Here is a 17,510-nt window from a genome sequence, read left to right on the forward strand (position 1 = left end):
AGGCCCATGATAACAAATGCAGGTGGGCCTCGATCTTGCGTGGACACAATTGGGGCCAGTAGGTAACGTGCCCAGATGCCTGCCATAAGGGGCTTGGGATCACTGTGTGTACTCTGTGTGGTGTGTCCTCGTTGGCTGTGTGTTCCTAACTTTGTGTGGCATCTGACTTTGTAGTGTTTTGGGAATGGGCGCACCCCTCTGGCTATTTGTGCTTTATTGTTCAAAAGATGAAATAGGAGGTGGCTAGATATTTTTCCGTGATATTCCAATACGTGTCCCATGAAATGTTTATTTTTTAAACTAAATATGAACGCTTCGTACTACAGGTAGAGAGCATCTCAAATTTCAGGCAAATCTCAGGTTTTCAAGTCAAATCACAAGTCCCAATATGATTCGCATGCGGAGACTCCTGTCCTTTAACGTACACCAACAACGACAGTTACAACCAGCCGCGGCTCACACAGGTAAATGCTGGGGGGCGGAGAGGCAGGCTGAGGCGGGACGGGCGGGGTGGGGGTAGTAGACTATGACATAGGACGGCACTTTGAAAACTAACTAACTAAATAAATAAAAGCAATTTCCTTGCGTTTGTTGCATTGCAAGCGCAAGGAAAGTGTTTTTATTGATTTAGTTAGTTTTCAAAGGGCCGTCGTATGTCAGACTCCACTACCGCTCACCTCACCCCCGACCCACCTCACCGCCCTATCGCATTTACCTGTGTGAGCCACGGCTGTTTCCAACAACAACTGTTTCTAGTTGAATTTTCAACGACACTATCCATCCCATACTTCATGATGGTCAAATTATTGTGGATTTGTAGTTCTTCAGTTTTGAACTTTTCTAGGTAGTTGCATTTCACCCAATTTGAGGACTGCGGTTTTGCAGCAGGAAACCCCCAATTGCAGGAAACCACACAAAAACAATAGCAATAAGAAAACAGGCAGGAATGATGTGCACAGTCCAGAAAGCCACCGGGGGAGCCAGGAAAACCAGATCATGACCCATTCCTGCTTAGGGGCAACTCCCTCCTCAAGCATGTCTCTTTGTAAGCAGTGCAGTGCTTGGATGGCAATAGTCAGAGTCCTATTGTACATGTCATTTCCTGGGATAAACTTGCAGCAGGACACATTGATCTTGACACACATCCCTTCCTCTATCACGGTCATTAAGTCTAATACATATCGATGTTGCATCACCATGACGTTGATGTCTCTTAGTTCTTCCTTGATCGAATTAAGACCGAGCTCAGTACTGTTCATCATCTTAAGCGATTCCCACCTGGTTATCTGCATCCAGTGGGTGTTCGCTTTCATCTATAGGTGAAGAAAGGTATGGACCCTCCAGCTGATATCGGTGCATCAGAGAACAGTCTGAATTCTTCTGTGATGTCTTTGTACTCAGCCCAGCCAAAATATTCAGAAGTAATTTTTCATAAGCCTAATGCAGCACAGTCAACTTCTTCTTTAGTGGGTGTTGGTACAAATCCAACAGTTCTTCTCTGGGAATGACCTGGGTCAGGGTATGTATAGTGATGATGGAGCAGAGGCCATGCTATCCAGGGACAAACTGAGTGTAGGCAAACTTGCCGCATTGCCAGAAGGTACATATCAGCGTGGAGGTGCCCCATTCCATATCCAAAATGTGCAGGATTGTACCACTACTTGCATTCATGTCCAGTAGAATGTTTTCTTTACCTCTGAAACACAAGGAAATCAGTTTAAGTTTCCATGCAATTAGGGGTTGCACCTTCACTTCTAGCCATGTATATCCACACACCTAGGTGTCGCAGATCGCCTAACATGGGGTATCTAAGCTGGTATTAAACCCTCTCCTACGTGACTCATTTCCCCTTTGTATCATCTAGATGGATGGCCCTACATCGGAATTCCGTGCCTAGGGTCCATTTGCTATTAAAGAAGACTACCCTAGATATGCCAAGGGTCACCTTGGGACCACAGATGGAAGCAGGGGCAGAAATGTCCATGTACTCTCTTCTCTGAGAAGTCTCAGGGCAAAAGAGTATCCTCCCCTATGGTGTGCCTCCTGCGCATCCTATCTAGCTCAGTTTGAATGTTACTAGGTTTGGTGAAAAGGTACAGTGTTGTTGGATTGGTCTTGTATCAGGTCAGAGTCACTACTGCTCTGTGGGGTTCTACCTTGTTGGTTTGTATTTTAGCCCTAATCCTACAGAGGTATAGGTGAGAAAGGCATTTTGCTTTTTCGGGGGTTACTTTTTGGGACAAAAATAGCCTATCTGCACCTACCACATGCAGTATCAGTGAACAAATGTAACGTGACCTTGCTGTTGGCTTGGAGCGGACAGCAGTCATGTGCTGATGCTATGTGCTGTGTAAAAGGGCACTATGTAATTCATGCGGATGCTAGGGTTGGGTTTGCTGTAATTGCAGGTGATATGTGAGAGGTACCTACGCAAGCACTGTAATAGTTCCTGGGTGAAGTCCTTTTGACTAGGCAGATCTTTGGTGATGAATGGATGCAGCAACCCCCATAGTAAACAGGGGGTACATAGAAGTGCAACAATACATAACTTCTGGAACATTGCAGATCGTGGGATGAATCCAGGGAAGGTGTCTGTAGTCCTCTGGTCATTAGGAGATTCTTTAGTATAAAAATGTTGAGACATAAAGCTCTTGGGACAGTTCGTAGTTCTCAATTAGCACACTGTACATCCTGTCAGGGTGCTGTTGTGGCCACTGAAAAGGTGGTGCTCTTGGACATTTGATTGCCGACTTGTGGGATAAGAGCTATGTTCATTGGTTAGTTCAGAAAACAGTGCATTATTGCATGTACCGAGGTTAATCAGTTTCTTTGGGGTTCCTGTGCTTTACCATAGGGGTGTGTTCGGCAAACTACATTCACACAATTTTATTGATGCACCTGAAGGTGGCCCCAGTCGGGGTATCTATTTGGTTTATGTCAAAGAGTGGGTATTGTTATGGTATGCTTCAGCTTTTTATGAGTTGTTAGGCCTACTCCCTCTCCGTACCTGACTGGATGACATACTGAGGAAGAATTTTTACAGGGTGATCTCATGAACATTACAATAGAATCAATTTTAGCTAGGGTTCTATGGGCGTCACCAGCCCTTCTCTCCTAGTGTGTGCATGGAGGTGCTATTGGCAGTGTCTTTTGACATACACATGCATGAGGAGAAGTGTAATGAGAGGACATGTAGCTATTTGAGCCCTGTTTGTGGTTGCAATGTGCCCTGAGGACACATGTGTACCCATCTAGTCCCTGGCCTGCCTTGTGCAACGTGACCTTCGTTGCACCAGGTGTCTTGGCTGCACACTTTTTCTAGAGACTTCTTTTGGGCTATTTTGGGCTTTTTTCATTGGTCTTTTGGGTGCCTCCCTAGATCTCACATGATCTGTGTCATTTTTCATGAAAATGGAGGTGGCCAGAAAGCTGTTCCATGGCCCTCATGTACTCCTGCACCTGTTGTTTTGCCTTATTTGAGATTTGGGCTTACTGCTTTCTCTTTTGTATGTAAGGCCTTGCTTGTTGGCTGATTGTTAGCCCTGATACAGGGGTAAACAAATTCTGGAAGCTATGATGGCCTTTGTGGACCCCTCCTTCCTGGCACCTCCCCTCTCCCTCGGACTATGTCTTTATCTGGGTATTTGGACCTGCGGTTCCCAGTCGTTGCTAGGGACTTCTAACCAGCGGCACGCTTCTTTCGTTATTTAAAAGGGGTATAACCCGGTAAACAGAATATGGATATTTGGATAACCTGAGCGAAAGGAAGGAAAAATATTGCTGCATGGAGAGTTGTGTGCGTGCTGTGGAGGTTATGGGCTCTTTACTATCCCAATTATATGGGAAACCTGGCTCCCTACACTGGAGGACAGCTTCATTTTAGAACTAAAAGGGTGCATTCATTTGGCTGGATGCAAAAACAACAGTTGATGGACAGAATGCAGAACAATGTCATACATTCACCCCAGTACAGAGATCTGGGCCTAAATCCATTGTTTTTTTGCTCACCATGCCATTCCAGTTTGAACCCAGCCATACGCAAATCAGTCTTGACCCTGTGCCTCATGGGAATAGTCCAGCCCGAACTGCCAAGCCAGGTCCTCCCTGGACCGGAACCAAGCATCCTAGGACCGGTTTCAGGGTTTCACCCCTCTTCAGCCAGGATAGCTTGATTCCAGTGGCATGGAGAGCACGGGACTCACGTCTGAGCATACCCATCCCACTCGGGGTGGCAAATGCAAAAACAACAGTTGATGGACAGAATGCAGAACAATGTCATACATCACCCCAGTACAGAGATCTGGGTCTAAATCCACTGTTTTTTGCTGACCATGCCATTCCAGTTTGAACCCAGCCATACGCAAATCAGTCTTGACCCTGTGCCTCATGGTAACAGTACAGCCCGAACTGCCAAGCCAGGTCCTCCCTGGACCGGAACCAAGCATCCTAGGACTAGTTTCGGGGTTTCACCCCTCTTCAGCCAGGATAGCTTGATTCTAGTGGCATGGAGAGCATGGGACTCACGTCTGAGCATACCCGTCCCACTCGTGGTGACAAATGCAAAAACAAGCATTGGCATAGCCAATAGGTCTCGCCTTTGGGACCTTATAAGTGTTTAGTTATCCATCACAATATCCTTGGTGCAACAACATCAAGTGTTGCATGGCTAAACACTTATAAGGTCCCAAAGGCGAGACCTATGGCGACTGGGAAAGACAGGAGCTGTGCCAAGCATAAAGACCAGCAGGAAATCGATACATTATATCCTGGAACTATGAGCAGAGTTGAGCAACAGACTCAGGCCCTGGATGATCCAATTATTGAGTGTAATAACCATTTCTATGTACTATGCAATGTTAGTGCCTAGTCATTGGTTAATGATAATGTTAACGTTAAAGTGATAAATGAAGGAAAGGAGGAGGATGTTGCTAAGAGAAAGAGAAATGTGGGTGGGCATGTGAAAGATCAGAAGATAACCTGAAACTAGTTGGAATTACTTACGGTAGGGAGAGGATTGCCAGAGGGTCTGTGTTCACCATCACGGTGGCTTTGGAGCTGGAGGAGTTGGCGGCAGAGGTAGTGGCCGTAGGTAAATCGATTCGGGACTCCCCGGAGTTGTGCTGGTCCCGTGCTGCGCACGAACTCGAAAAGGGGCAGCGAGCAGTTGCACGGATTCCCGTCCGATGCGGCAGGGGCATCACAAGCACGATCTGCCCCGGGAGAGGAATTTGGAATGAGGCAAAGATTGCGGCGAGTGTGCCGGAGGACGCTCTGGCTGAGGCTGATTTTGAAGCAGGTAGGAGGGAGAGGCTCTTGTGGGAATACAAGGGGGGAAAAGCAGTAAAAGAAATCAAGCGCTGGTCACATGCCGCTACGGGCATGAACGCACTAATTAACAAATGCACGTGGCGCTCGAACTCGAAAAGGGGCGGCGCAAGCACGAACTGAAAGTCTACGCGTTTCTTCCGAGGGCAGAGAGAGATCTTAACTTGCCAATGAGTGTGCAAATTTGAGGAAGCTAGGGATTGTGAAAGTGAAATGGAGGAAAACTGTTGAACATAACAAAAGAGGAAGAAACAGCTAATGTTGCCTTGCCCCGTGGGAGAATTAAAAAAAAAAAGAAAAAGAAATTGACAAAGTGCGTAAACCACAAAGTTAATGGCTAATAAAAAAAAAGCAAGGGAGAGTCGTGCACGAGTAAATAACTAATGCTGATATTTTAAAGCACACGCCACATGCGTGCTTGTCACAATAAAAGAAAAAAGTGAATGGCTAATTAAACAAGCATTCGGCAGTGCGGCCGAAAACGAAAGTAATAGCGATCGCGATCAAAGCAAAAGTGATCGCGATCGCTTGGACGGGAGCGCTGTGTGGCAAGCACGCGAGTGGTGCGCGCGCAGCAGTGATTGCCGGCTGCGCGCGTGCACGTTCACGTGCACTGTAGCTTTAGGCCACGGCAGCACTTTGAAAAGCTCAGTTATAAAATGTCTCTTCGAGCCTTTGGCTCGCGAGACCTAACAACAGTTGATGGACAGAATGCAGAACAATGTCAGACATTTACCCCAGTACAGAGATCTTGGCCTAAATCCATCTTTTTTTGCTCACCATGCCATTCCAGTTTGAACCCAGCCATATGCAAATCAGTCTTGACCCTGTGCCATTGGGAACAGTCCAGCCCGTACTGCCAAACCAGGTCCTCCCTGGACCGGAACCAAGCATCCTAGGACCGGTTTTGGGGTTTCACCCCTCTTCAGCTAGAATAGCTTGATTCCAGTGGCATGGAGAGCACGGGACTCACGTCTGAGCATACCCGTCCCACTCGGGGGTGACAAATGTAAAAACAACAGTTGATGGACAGAATGCAGAACAATGTCATACATTCACCCCAGTACAGAGATCTGGGCCTAAATCCATTGTTTTTTTGCTCACCATGCCATTCCAGTTTGAACCCAGCCATACGCAAATCAGTCTTGACCCTGTGCCTCATGGGAATAGTCCAGCCCGAACTGCCAAGCCAGGTCCTCCCTGACCGGAACCAAGCATCCTAGGACCGGTTTCAGGGTTTCACCCCTCTTCAGCCAGGATAGCTTGATTCCAGTGGCATGGAGAGCACGGGACTCACGTCTGAGCATACCCATCCCACTCGGGGTGGCAAATGCAAAAACAACAGTTGATGGACAGAATGCAGAACAATGTCATACATCACCCCAGTACAGAGATCTGGGTCTAAATCCACTGTTTTTTGCTGACCATGCCATTCCAGTTTGAACCCAGCCATACGCAAATCAGTCTTGACCCTGTGCCTCATGGTAACAGTACAGCCCGAACTGCCAAGCCAGGTCCTCCCTGGACCGGAACCAAGCATCCTAGGACTAGTTTCGGGGTTTCACCCCTCTTCAGCCAGGATAGCTTGATTCTAGTGGCATGGAGAGCATGGGACTCACGTCTGAGCATACCCGTCCCACTCGTGGTGACAAATGCAAAAACAAGCATTGGCATAGCCAATAGGTCTCGCCTTTGGGACCTTATAAGTGTTTAGTTATCCATCACAATATCCTTGGTGCAACAACATCAAGTGTTGCATGGCTAAACACTTATAAGGTCCCAAAGGCGAGACCTATGGCGACTGGGAAAGACAGGAGCTGTGCCAAGCATAAAGACCAGCAGGAAATCGATACATTATATCCTGGAACTATGAGCAGAGTTGAGCAACAGACTCAGGCCCTGGATGATCCAATTATTGAGTGTAATAACCATTTCTATGTACTATGCAATGTTAGTGCCTAGTCATTGGTTAATGATAATGTTAACGTTAAAGTGATAAATGAAGGAAAGGAGGAGGATGTTGCTAAGAGAAAGAGAAATGTGGGTGGGCATGTGAAAGATCAGAAGATAACCTGAAACTAGTTGGAATTACTTACGGTAGGGAGAGGATTGCCAGAGGGTCTGTGTTCACCATCACGGTGGCTTTGGAGCTGGAGGAGTTGGCGGCAGAGGTAGTGGCCGTAGGTAAATCGATTCGGGACTCCCCGGAGTTGTGCTGGTCCCGTGCTGCGCACGAACTCGAAAAGGGGCAGCGAGCAGTTGCACGGATTCCCGTCCGATGCGGCAGGGGCATCACAAGCACGATCTGCCCCGGGAGAGGAATTTGGAATGAGGCAAAGATTGCGGCGAGTGTGCCGGAGGACGCTCTGGCTGAGGCTGATTTTGAAGCAGGTAGGAGGGAGAGGCTCTTGTGGGAATACAAGGGGGGAAAAGCAGTAAAAGAAATCAAGCGCTGGTCACATGCCGCTACGGGCATGAACGCACTAATTAACAAATGCACGTGGCGCTCGAACTCGAAAAGGGGCGGCGCAAGCACGAACTGAAAGTCTACGCGTTTCTTCCGAGGGCAGAGAGAGATCTTAACTTGCCAATGAGTGTGCAAATTTGAGGAAGCTAGGGATTGTGAAAGTGAAATGGAGGAAAACTGTTGAACATAACAAAAGAGGAAGAAACAGCTAATGTTGCCTTGCCCCGTGGGAGAATTAAAAAAAAAAAGAAAAAGAAATTGACAAAGTGCGTAAACCACAAAGTTAATGGCTAATAAAAAAAAAGCAAGGGAGAGTCGTGCACGAGTAAATAACTAATGCTGATATTTTAAAGCACACGCCACATGCGTGCTTGTCACAATAAAAGAAAAAAGTGAATGGCTAATTAAACAAGCATTCGGCAGTGCGGCCGAAAACGAAAGTAATAGCGATCGCGATCAAAGCAAAAGTGATCGCGATCGCTTGGACGGGAGCGCTGTGTGGCAAGCACGCGAGTGGTGCGCGCGCAGCAGTGATTGCCGGCTGCGCGCGTGCACGTTCACGTGCACTGTAGCTTTAGGCCACGGCAGCACTTTGAAAAGCTCAGTTATAAAATGTCTCTTCGAGCCTTTGGCTCGCGAGACCTAACAACAGTTGATGGACAGAATGCAGAACAATGTCAGACATTTACCCCAGTACAGAGATCTTGGCCTAAATCCATCTTTTTTTGCTCACCATGCCATTCCAGTTTGAACCCAGCCATATGCAAATCAGTCTTGACCCTGTGCCATTGGGAACAGTCCAGCCCGTACTGCCAAACCAGGTCCTCCCTGGACCGGAACCAAGCATCCTAGGACCGGTTTTGGGGTTTCACCCCTCTTCAGCTAGAATAGCTTGATTCCAGTGGCATGGAGAGCACGGGACTCACGTCTGAGCATACCCGTCCCACTCGGGGGTGACAAATGTAAAAACAACAGTTGATGGACAGAATGCAGAACAATGTCATTCATTCACCCCAGTACAGAGATCTGGGCCTACATCCATCGTTTTTTTGCTCACCATGCCATTCCAGTTTGAACCCAGCCATATGCAAATCAGTCTTGACCCTGTGCCTCATGGGAACAGTCCAGCCCGAACTGCCAAGCCAGGTCCTCCCTGGACCAGGACCAAGCATCCTAGGACCGGTTTCGGGGTTACAACCCTCTTCAGCCAGGATAGCTGCATATGGCCATGTCTGAACTGGGGTGGTGGAGTGAGCTAAAGAATGATGATGGATTAAACCCAGATCAGTTGACTGGGGGTGACTGTTGGATTTGCTCAAGCGCTCCGTCCATCATCCCCTTTGGTATCGTTTTACATTTGGCTGGAGGCTGCTAGTTTTTTTTGGGGGGGAGGAGCTGCGGGACCATACGCCAAGAAGGAATTATGGTCTTGGGCTGGATGGAGTCCTTTCTTTCTGGTAATAGATATCTGTCCCAATTGTATTTGACTACGGGGACATGCATGCCTGGTTTTAAGGACTAGTCTGGGAGCTGCCCTGTCCCCCTTGTCAACTTCCCTTCCCCTGGGGTGTGGTAAGCCAGCCAGTCCTGGGCAATCAGCAGTAGTGTGGGACCCAGGCTCCTGCAGGCACCCCATGAATGGCAGCTTCCTGTGAGGATACCCGATCGACAAAGTACATGCAGCAGCCCTGAATTCCTGAACTAAAGTAAAAGCTTGAATTCCTAATGTTGTCTCCTTCGTCCTTCTTTTGAATTTTGTTACAGCAAATTTTGAGGTGTGGGTGAAATGGGTGGTATGCATTGGGGTCGTTAGCCTAGCTCACATTTGGGGTCTGAATTTGTGTTAAGGCATTGCCTCTCCAGTCAGTTACTCCTCCCTGTGGTGATTGTGGCCCCAGTCCCTGTTGGTCTGTTTTCACTGTCTATTGTTGCTTTTGCCACATGTTTGTCCAACTATCTGATTCAAGTTGTGGTGGTTAGGCCTGGGCGGTAAATTCCGTTCCGCTCGCGGAATTTGCGGAATTTCGGTAATTTCGCGTTCCGCGGAGAACGCGAAATTGCCCAAAATTCTGCTTTCCGTGACTTCGCGAAATTTTTTCTTGTTCGCGTTCTCCAACTGCGTGTTCGCGAGATATTTCTCCCCGAGCACGCAAACAGCAACTGTGAACAGGAAAAAAGCATCGCGAACATGCAATTCCGCGTGTTCGCGGAATTTCTGCATGTTCGCGGAGATTTTTTACCGTTTCGCGGAGATTTGCGTAACGCGATTACGCAAATTGCGCCCACCCCTAGTGGTGGTGTGGTGGCTGACTGACCTCCTTGCAACTGGCAGCCGCTGTAGGGTGCATTCAGGTTTCCCTGGGCTTGGTCTAGTGGATGGAGATTTTGTGCGTACTAGCCCTGGCTAATCAGCCACTGTTCGTAGTATGCTTTAAGCCAGCATCTCTCTGCCATGTGGCCCATTCTTTGACAATAGTAACATTCCCTAAGGTCTGGTTGCTGCCAACCACCCTGACCTCTGTTGTTATATCTATGTTGAAACCCGTCTGCATTTTTTGCAGTGGAGCCCCCTTTAAGACTGGAGCCATCTGAACACTCGCAGCCAATGCGGCCCCCTCAAGGGCGTTTTTTTTTTCAATATGTGTAGGACCAACTTAGCGGGGTCTCTCTGGGCTTGCTCTCGTTTTCCCCTATCCTTCTCTTGTTTCTTTTTGTTTTAGTGCAATATGTTGGCCTGTATCTCCCACCAGGGTTTGTTATTGAGCTCTCTACGCTGTCCAATCTGCTTTGTACCTCGGTGAGCAGCCCCTTTTTGAGAATATTATAAAAGAATGTGACTTGTGAGCCCATATCAGTCCATGGCAGACCTGTCTCTTGTCCCTATCGCTCCCTTAACGTATCCAGGAAATTGGTTATGGCTTCCTCAGGTTTCATGGTCTCTGCCATTAACCCTCTTACTGGGACCTGTGCTGTCCTGTGACCAGGGGAAGCTCTGTGCACTACACAGGGTTAAGTGAGCCTGATAGTCTGTCAATATTGGCTCTAGGACAAAGATAATAAAAACATTGGTGAAGAAAAAGGAATAGCTCAAAAAACCACAGGCCCGTCTTGGCCAAACACAAGCTACACCTACTCTCCCAGATCCAAATATTGTTCCTTAATGTCCAAATTGCACCCTGTATCACACCCAGGAGCCAAGCGTACCATGTATGTCATTCCCAGCGGTCCAAGCTAATAACAGTTCTCACTTCTTTCAGATACCAACAGTGTTAAGAAATTGGCAGGACTGAGAAAATACTCTTAGACAAAAAATTAAATTGAGGTGCCATCCCTATAGCATACCCAGGGCCCATGAGCACCATCTGTATCACACCCAGTGGTCCAAGCAATGAAGCCTCAATCCTGTATCACACGCAGGGGACAAGCGTACCATCTGTATCACGCCCAGTGGTCCAAGCAACAAACCATATTCACCTTTTCTAGCCTGCTGACCAATGAAACAAGCATTGGCATAGCCAATAGGTCTCGCTTTTGGGACCTTATAAGTATTTAGTATTGCAGCACAATATCCTTGGTGCAACAACATCAAGTGTTGCATGGCTAAACACTTATAAGGTACCAAAGGCGAGACCTATTGGCTATGCCAATGTTTGTTATTTAAAGTCATGTGTAGAAAACAAATGAACAGCCGACACGTGTTTTGCCCACAGGCCGGCAGGCCAGGGCTTCTCAAGGCTGATTTTAAAAAACAGTGAAATGATACAATTATAGGGTAGTGAAAGGAAAGAGAGAGATCAACAGATAAGTCATACACAGTAGAAGGCGGAGAGAAAGAGATGTGAGAATACAGAATGAAGTGATGCAAATACGAGTATGTGAGACATCAGCATATATATATATATTTATATATTTTTAGGGTAGTGAACAGACAGAAAGAGATCAGAGAGTGAGTCATACACAGGTGATAGAGGAAAGGAGAAGGAAGAAGAAAGAAAAGTAAAGGGATAAAGTGGAGAGAAATGGGTAGAAAAAAGAAAAAGAAGGATTTTAGAATTGTAAGTTGCACCCAGTAGAACATATTGTGATTGAGGAGAATATTTTTAGAATAGAAATGAAATGAAAAACAGAAAGGTTACGACATATCAGAGTGGGTCACAGGTGAGCAAACAAATGGGCATATAAATACTAGAGATAATTGAGAAAGCGTAAGACTCCTCAGGTGGGTACATGAACACTCGTGAGTACAAATAATTGTTATGCATTTGTAAAAACAATCAAATTACAGTTATGTTCGGTTTTGTCATAAATAGATTATATACATTCCAGTCATGTCACATGGAGGTAACTTAAAAAGAAAAAAACAAGTAATGTTGACATTTAGGGTAGCGTGGAGCCTAGCAAGAAAAAATTCTACAGATGGTGAATTATTTCAAATCATCATTGTCTATACATTCTGTATGGACCTCATCAAGGACATACGAAATAACAGTTGTTAAAAATTTCCTAACATCACGTGCTTAGTGTTATTTCCGGCATAAATTGAATTCAATTTACCAGATGAGTCTCTTTGCGTTGGTTGTGTTAATACCTGTGAAGTATGAAAGTCAGCGTGTGAGCCAAGGAGTCACAAAGATAGCCAGTAGGGATGAAAAGAAAAAGGCGGGATCTGATGGGAGTGAAAACGGCGAACCTATGTGAGATTACACGGGGTGTTCAAGGAGGGGCAATTGCTAGGCCCAGTGGCAGCCACGCATTCAATAAATTGGTTGAGAGGTATCATTGCGTCCCTTTAGGGAAGGTATAATTAGCAGCGTGCAGTTCGCAAGAGATGGAGAATTATGCGTCCGAAATTGAGGAACTATAACTAGCTGATTATAATAATTGGGCGGCATGGGATTAAGATAAAATGTGTCTCTTAAGTGAAATGGGCGAAGAACTGCATTGATGCCTAAATGCAGGCGCAAGACAAAGAACACAGGTTAAGGAGTTAACAAGTCTCCAGGTGGGGGTGAGTAAGCGTCATGTGGCAAGGTAAAGTCCGAGCGCTGATGTAGGGACAGAAAAAGTCACAAGTACTTACAATCGATAATCCGGAAACGTGAGTAGGTGCTTCTTCTATGAGGCGGGTAAAATGCAGTCTGACAAGCTGGCAGCAGCTCCCACCGTGTTATTTATTATCACACGGATACTGGAAAAGAACAAAAACAGACGGCACAAGGCAGAAGATCGTAAAAGTGTCAGGTCATTGGACCTGCTAGAGCGGTTCGAGGCTGCAGTCAGATTTGTGAAAAAGGAGATGTGATTAATTACACCAAACAAAATAGGTCTAAAATTGTAGCCAAACAAAATTAGATAATAATATAATTTTATTTGGGTGGGGAGAAAAAGTAAAGTTATCGGAGAAGGGTGACATTTGCGTCTGATAATAATCGGATGACGAGACAATGCAAATATGTGAAACGGGCCGCATGAGTAAGGAATGAAATGACCTCGTAGGTAAAGTGAGAAAAGAGCTGTGGAGTAAATCTAATATATTGTAGGTGAGGGGTAAGTAAAGGTCATCAAGTAAGTGTAATTTGGCTCGATATGAGTGATGGTGAAAAAGCAAGGGTGGAACTAAATGGCGAAGATCTGATGTAGTAACAGAAGGCCATTCAGACAAGCATTGCACGTCCGTGAAAGTGATCGATTGCGATCAAACATCAAAGCGGCTGCCAAAGTGAAAGTAATCGCGTCAAGCGCCCGCGCACATGCACTGTATCGCTAGGCTGGCCTGGTAGCACTTTTTGGAGCCCTCTCAATAAGTCTCACAGAGCATCGCTTACGCGATAGCTCAGGCGAGACCTAAAAAGGGGACCTCTGAATAACGCCTCCAAGGCTACCTTTGGACTACTCAATTTGGACACATAAAATAGGTAGCATGCCAGATTTCTGTCACTGGCAGGTCAGGTTAAGGTTTTACGCTTCTTCCTAGTTTGCCATACACTAAATGCCGGGAATAAGGATCTGATGTGGTCTCTTACCCACTGTGACGGCTGCTTCAGGATGGAGCTCCACCTCATGAATTCAGCAGAACTTATAATCAATTGTGGTGTCTGCTTACCTTCCTTGCTGCGCAAATGTGAATCTGTCTGGGTGAGGTCCCCTTCCTTTGGCTGCAGTTGGGTCCGAGGCACCAATCACTCCAATTTGGCTTGCCACAATTTTTCTCAAATATAAACCAAGCTTGAATAAACAAAAGTCAAGTCAAGTTTGGCAAAACAGGAGCAGTTGGTTTAATTAAACACTTCAGCCTTCTGAAGCTGGTCTGAGGACTGTCCCTAAGTAAAATTGATCTGAACAAGGTTTTATGCATTTCTTTGGATATCATAACATTTTTCATCTATGCTTCTTAGGTAAAGAATGCAGGCCTTGTCTTTGGAGTCATAAATAATGCCCCTGATAATAAATACAGGAGGGCCTCGATCTTGCGTGGACTCAATGGGGGCCCGTGGGTAACCTATCCAGATGTGCGGAATGAGGGGTGTGTGATCACTGCATGTACTGTGTGTGCTGTGTCCTGATTGGCTGTGTTTTCTTAATTTTGTGTGGCATTTGACATTTTGGTGATTTGGAAATGCACCTACCCCTTTGGCCATGTGTGCTTTATTGGGGCCAGTCTCCCTGGACCAGTGTGGTGTTGCTTTGCCTCTGTGTGATTGATCTGAGTTTACTGTTTACTCATTTGTCTGCCATGTGATCTGTCAAAAAATACCCTCTAGCCTAGGTCTCAGTGCCTGCCTGACAACATGTTTCTGAGTCGGGGTTGACAGAGTTCATGGAGGGTGATTCCATAATTGAGATGTGATTTTGTTCTTACATAGGAATGTATCATTATTAACACTGCCATCAACTTTTTCAATATTAAAACACATTTCAATACTAAATAATCATTTTATATTCTCATACACACATCCAATATGTGATATAGGGCTCATCCCTTAAACAACAAGTCAGCATGTACTCTGAATAGCATTAAAAGGAAGAGTCTCCTAATTTACCAATTCTGACCCTCATGATACAGTGGTACATTAAATCAGTAACTTTTTAAATGATATATTTAAAATGGAGTTATCATGAACTTAGGCCCTAATTACGATGCTGATCGGATGAGCATCCGATTGGCATTGGTGCGGTAAAGGAACTCTCTGACAGGTAGTCGGCAGTCCTGACTGTCTTATTAGGATTCGACTACCGTGGAGGCAGTTGGAAACATGCATTTTGGCATTGAGGGTTGTTCTGCAGCCTGAAAAAGGCATGTTTTTAAGCATGACGGGGCATGCCACATGGGGCATGGATGTATGTGGGGGCTCCTGTGGTGCCCCCTGGCCTCATAGTGGAGGCTGCAGAGGAACCCAAAGTCCATATCTGATAGCCTTACAATGGTGGTCGGACTACCATTGAAAGGCCGTCGGAAAGGGCTATTGTAATCCCTATGGCGGTGCCTAAGCAGGCACTGCCCTCATTGTAGGGGTAAATACTCCTTGAGCCCATCAGAACCACTGCGGTTGGTTCCTCTCACATGCGGTCAGACCGACAGCATTGTAATGAGACGGTGAGACCGCTGCTTCAGATATTGGCGGGACCGACACTGATGTGCCATCGGTGTCAGTCCCAGAGACATCATTATTAGCCCCATAGTTGGTCTTCTTACATACTTACGTTATATCTTTAATTAACTAGGAAAGGCAAAGTTGACAACAATTGGCAGAGGACACTAACAAATAAAATATTTATTGGCAAAACAATAGGTATTGACTTTGGGCTAATGGGTTTTTGCATGTTTTTTGCAGATGCTGTTCAGCATCAGCAAAAATAAAAATAAATGTATTGTGAATGCTGAATAGCATTGCAAAAAAATCTGAATGAGGTCTACGTGCGCCTGTGTGGTGATGCATGCCTCGGTATGAAACTTCATGCTATGCGTCACCAGCATGATCATGCAAGTATGCTGGGAACACCGGTTCTTGAACTCGTCTAATTACTTACAAGAACCTACTTAGGTCGCCAGGATCTTTTTACTTGCAGAATAGCGTAGAGGGAAGAATCACAATTATCAAATCGTATTTACCACAATTGGACATCTCAGAAAAGAAGACTCATAATCTGGGAGGTTGACCTTTTATTATCAGCAAAAACATCTGAATATATAGGCACCTCAATACCAAGCACAAAAGATATATGGGGATTAATACAAATGCTAGTCTGCGAAGTATTTGCATACGACTGAAAATAAACAGGATTACACCTTCCAAGAGCATCAAGTACCCTATGGCAATCGTGATATCAAAATTTAAAGTCATCAATCAAATCAATTCTGTCCCTACTCTACTTTAAGGTGACATACCTACTTAACATTCTCTTCCAGGTGAGGATCGCATAAAAGGGTGTCAGCGGTGAAACTTCCTAAGAAGTCTTCACCATTTGAGAGCTCGATCTATATTGCTCCTTTCCGTCCCTCTCCTAAGTCTCGTCTGCTCAACCCACGGGGCTCTGTCCCTAATACAAAACCCCAAAAAGCGGTACACGCCCTTCAGCACACCCCTTCAGGCAGCCTCTTTCTTCAGTAAATTTCCATTTGGATCCTTTCATCTTCCTTCCACGAATTCGACCTTGGGTCCCAGGCCTTCTCTGTACCAGGAGTTGCAATTTTACATTCCAATCCACTCCCTTCATGTCTACTCCTTCTGTCTCCATTCCATTCGAACAAAGACTCATTCTAACTAACGAGCTAGATGGCCTTGTACCTGCAGCCAAATGCTGAATAGGAAAAAACCCCTAACATCATGAGGTTTCACAATGCACTGTATTTTAAGCTTTGCTAATATCCTACCGTCTTAATAAAACATGGCTAAAATAAACGAAGGCCTTCTCTCACATACATGGTTAGGCCTCAAACTAAACGCTCTACCATTAACAATTCTAATTATTCGTCTCATACTTTGAGAGAATTACCTTATTCCTCCTTCTAACATGGCTTAATGTCTCTTAATGCACGACATTTCTATACTAGGCATTTACATATATATCAATGCATTTCAGAATAACTGATGGCCTTTCTCTTCTCTTGAGGCCTGTTTACATTTCTACTATCCTAATTCATTGAATACATTTCCATTATTCTTGGATAACATGCTCCTTTACATGCGGGTGCTGACTAACAAAGAATATGGTGCACCCCTACAATTTTCGCATCTGCAACGCTCTATCAGTTCCCCCCTTTGATGACAACTTGTAATCATACAAATCCATCTATACAGAGGTGGTAACCATTCCATTGTGTCGGAAACCCTCCATTCTTTTCAGATCTTGGTACTGATTATCCTGCATATGCGCCATTCGTCTTTCATATCCCCTGAGAATCCTCTCAGGTCTGTTTCCTCGGTACCACTTGTACGCTCTCAGAAGTCCCCACAAACAAATCACACAAACCACCACAATCAAAATTGGCTTCAGCACATATCCAAGAATTCCCTTCCCTAAATCTGCAAACCAGCTTCCCACATGTCCAAATCCTTTTCCAATCTTTTCCCACACATTCTCTTCTGCCAAAATTGCAGTTTCTTCATGAAGTGTGGTAATGTTGACTATATATTTCCTCAGCTCTTTGCTGTTGTCTGGAATATATGTGCAACATTCCTGAACCTTCAATGTCTTGCAGACTCCGCCCTCTTTGGCT

At 45.6% G+C, this 17,510-nt stretch overlaps 1 protein-coding gene across 3 annotated transcripts in view; it reads right to left on the minus strand.

Annotated features, from left to right (window-relative positions):
• PLCZ1 (phospholipase C zeta 1) overlaps positions 1 to 17,510 on the minus strand; it is a 1,132,435-nt gene that overhangs the window by 976,207 nt on the left and 138,718 nt on the right. The window lies entirely within an intron of this gene.

Source organism: Triturus cristatus, chromosome 4_1 (genome assembly GCF_964204655.1).
Source record: "Triturus cristatus chromosome 4_1, aTriCri1.1, whole genome shotgun sequence".
NCBI lineage: Eukaryota > Metazoa > Chordata > Amphibia > Caudata > Salamandridae > Triturus > Triturus cristatus.